A 4,181-nucleotide genomic window follows, 5' to 3' on the forward strand; every position below is an offset into this window, starting at 1 on the left:
TTCGAGAGCGACCCCTCCCCGCGCTCACACGGAGGGTGGCTTTCCAGAGTGACACCTGGTCCCGCCGTCGCATGCCCCTTCAAATGAAGGTAGCTCATCGTTTTTGAATAGTTGGCCCTCCCGACTCCTTGCTGTGGACTTTCCGTCCTGAGTTACACTGTACTCACCGTCTGACTTTTGAAAGATAGCCTTTCTGGCGTCTCTGTCAGTGAATGCCTTTGGAGTGGATTTCCCCACCTGCGGAGAGCCGGCTCGCTTCTCCCCTGGTCACTCTTCCTACTTCCCACCCAAGGACGATCCGAATGCAGAAATCTCTGCACGGATTGTTCTGTTCCTTCGCACTGTTTCTCAAATCCTCCTTTTCCCGTGGGGCCCAGGGCACTGCGGGAATCTCCTTGCGGGTAAGGGCGCTGTGCTGTTAGGGCTTGAAATCCACAGATGTCAAGGGTGGTAGAGCCTGAGGAATCGGGATTCTCCTTTACAGAATCTATCTCAGGGCAGTGTATTACTGCTTTTCTTTTGAAGGTTTCAGTTTTGCTCTCATAATAAGAGGAATAGCTGCTCTCTTAAGAGTTCAAGGTACAACCTGGTTTCGGATGCAGACGAATAGTTTGGTTTCGGCATCGTTATTCTTTTGGGAGATGGGAGAGGTAGGAGTCCCCGGAAGACCATATATAGATATATAGATATACACACGCGACACTGAAGTAGCTCTGTTGTGTGTTGCTTCTAATTTATTTCCTCTGAGAAGATACCATTCTACAGGGACCTGGGTTTTGGAAACTGTGCATCAAATGTAGGACAAGTAAGTGGTCATTGAAATTAAAGCCAGTGTCATCCTCTCTGACCTACTACAGATTTTCTGTTTGGAATGGAGTTTTCTGGACAGGTTATAGTTATAATAGACTATAGTTCTTAAGTGCTAATGTGAACAAGTTTTGGTCATGGGCTCGTACTGTGACCTACAGTGAGAAAAATAATGCAGTTTGTGGAATTGCCATTAAAGGACAGACTGTATAACGAATGTGATAGCATTGTGTAAGATGCCTTCAGTGCAGAATTCATAGATTAAGACTTTTTAAAATTCCACAAGGCATTCACTTCACAGCAGAAAAAAAAAGAAAAGTGACTTTTAATTCCAATAGTCTGAAGTAACCACTGTTCACGATATTTAGTACATTCTCTTTGTAATCTTTTTTCTTCCCACTTTCCAATGTCATTGGATATCATATAGTAATTTCCAGCCTTTTATTAATGGTGGGAGAATACTTTCAGTTGTACTTATGGTGATTCTTCAGCATGGTTTGTTTATTATGATTTGTTCTCTATCAGGAGTTTGTCTAATTTTGAACACTTGTTTCTGATTGGATGAAAAGATTTCATTTTGTTTTATTTGTAATTTTTCCCGTTTTCAATTTTTTATCTATGCTGATACTTTTCAGTTATTAGTTATTGTAACATAGGCTCCCTACTCTGTGTTCAGTTTTTATTTGATGCACTTCAGATCCTAGACCCTTGTTTATCTTACGCTATACTGCAAACATGTTCACTACTACCTTTTATTTTTCTCCTGACTCTCCTGTTTTCTTCGTTTACCTATTTTAATTCGGTAGCAGCTCACTTGAACCATGGTTTGTATAAGAAAATATAGTATCCACAATAAAAGATGATAGGTTTTTCTCAAGGTCTCTCTTTAGATGCTTGAAGTTTTGTTGGATGGGTATTTTAACACTGACTTCATTTATATAAAATTTAGGTAAGCTTTTCTGAGTTGTATTAAAAGTAGTTGGTAAGTTGTTTGGATCATCACAGAACATAAGTTAACGATAGGTTACAAACTTTCAGACATCTGCTATGGTATATGAAGGGAAAAGTGGAATTTTAGTTAAAGTACTTCAGCTATAGTACATCCCTGCTGGGAATTACTGCATGAAATCGTTTGCAGCTGTTAGTGATTGAAAATATTTTCCTAAGAAAAATCCTGTAACAAAATGGTTGTAAACATTTTAACTTTAACGTATGTAGGGAAAGTGTGCAGTTTTTCACTACTTCACAACCACCTCTTCAGTGTTTTTAGATACATTCTTAGATGGTATTTAAAAAAATACACACATATATTTAGTTTTTAGATCAGTTTTAGATTTACAGAAAAAGTATAAAGGTAGTACAAGTGGCTTCTTCTATACGCTGTTACCCAATTTCATCGCTCATTGCATCTTACATTAGTGTATGTTATAATTAATGAACCAGTGTTGGTGCTTTTTTACTAACTGAAGTTCATACTTTACTTAGATTTCCTCAGTATTTATCTGGTGTCCTTTTTCTGTTTCAGGATACCACATTACACTTCCTTGTCCTGTCTCCTTAGGCCCCTTTTGGCTATAACAATTTGTTAGACTTCTCTTATTTTTGATGACCTTCACAGTTGTGAAGAGATTGGTTTGGTGTTGTGTAGAATGCCCTTCTATTGGAATTAGTCTGACTTTGTTCTCATGATCAGACCGGGGTTTTAGGTTTCTGGAAGGAAGATCAGAGAGTTGGAATGCTATTTCTATTACATCATATAAAAGGTACATCCTATCAACTGGACTTATCACTGTTGATACTGATGTTGATCACCTGGCTGAGTTAGTGTTAGGTTTCTGCACTGAAAAGTTACTCTTCTTTCTGTGCTGTACTTTTAGAAGGGAGTCACTGAGCCCAGTCCACGCTTAAGGAGTGGAGAGTTTTACTTCTCCTCCTTGGGGGTGGAGTATCTCTATCATTTATCTAGAATTCTTCTGCAGGGCAGATTTTTCTTTTCTCTCCGTCTATGTATTTACTGAGTCATTTACTTACATTTTATACTTTGGGTTATAATCCAGTACTGTATTTTGTTGCTCATATTGTTTTAGCTTTCGTCACTGGGAGTTCGTTTAGTTGGCTCTGTGTTCCTTTGACATATCTCCATTAATGTGAGGTTTGTTTTTTTTTTTTTTTAAATCATTTCCTGGGGCACCTGAGTAACTCAGTCCGTTAAACATCCAATGCTTGATTTGCGCTCAGATCATGATCTCCTAGTTCTTGAGTTCGATCCGTGCATTGGGTTTCACACTTGTCTCTGAGCCTGCTTGGGATCACCTCTCTCTCTCTCTCTCCCCCTCCCTCCCTCCCTCTCTCCCTTCCTCCCCCTCTCTCCTCCCCTTCCCCCACTCATGTTTTCTCTCCCTGCCCCTCTCTTTCTTTCTCTGCCCCCCATACACATACACACATATAGTCTCTCAAAATAAATAAACTTAAAATCATTTCCTTATTTTCTGGCATTAACAGATGCTCTAGGCTCATTTTTTTATTTCCATTTCCTGTCCCCGTCTTAGAATCAGCCAGAAAGAATCTGTTTCATTTCCTTGGGAAAATAGTATTAAAAGCCAGGATTTGGGTGTTTGGTTTTTATTGCTACTGGGATGTCATTGCCTCTAGACTTTCTCATCTACTGAGCAGGAAATATATGCATGTAAACCAGCCTCTGTATATACACTTATATATACAGTTACTCTACGTAATCCTTTTATCCATATTAAGCAAAATATGAGTTCGTATGGATGTCTGTGACCCAGCCTACCCCATTTCCACTTGTATCGTAATTGCCCCCTCTATTTGCTTATCTGTAAACTTATTCTAACTGTGAGAAGTAACCTGGATCCCACCATCTGCCGTCCATTTATTTAATTGTCCAATCCTGTTACATATGTATAGCAGTATTGAATGTTGTATTCTCTTTACAGAGAGCGGGAAACAACTTTATCAACTAGAGTACAGTGCTCTTCTGCCGTTTCTTTTGCATTTAGTTTACAGATTCTATTCCTTTTTCTCCTGTCCCACTTAGTGTGAGGTAGTTGCATGCCCTTATATTAGGTCAGACCCGTTTGTTACAGTCTCCATTCTATCCTGGGATCCTCCCTTCCTTCTAAATGACTTTATAAAACTTTGCATACCTTAAAGTTAACTCTTCGTCCTCTAAGGTTCTCTGGGTTTGACAAATGCATAATTTCAAGTATCCATTATTATAGTATCAAAATATCATACATTTAAAAAACCGCGTGCTTCACTTATCACTTCCTTAATCCCCTCCCCCTGACAACCACTGATTTTTTTTTTTTTTTTTTTTTTTTTCCTTTGTGTCTTTTTTTTTCCAGGGGGTT

Source organism: Crocuta crocuta, unplaced genomic scaffold (genome assembly GCF_008692635.1).
Source record: "Crocuta crocuta isolate KB4526 unplaced genomic scaffold, BGI_CrCroc_1.0 scaffold262, whole genome shotgun sequence".
NCBI classification, from domain to species: domain Eukaryota; kingdom Metazoa; phylum Chordata; class Mammalia; order Carnivora; family Hyaenidae; genus Crocuta; species Crocuta crocuta.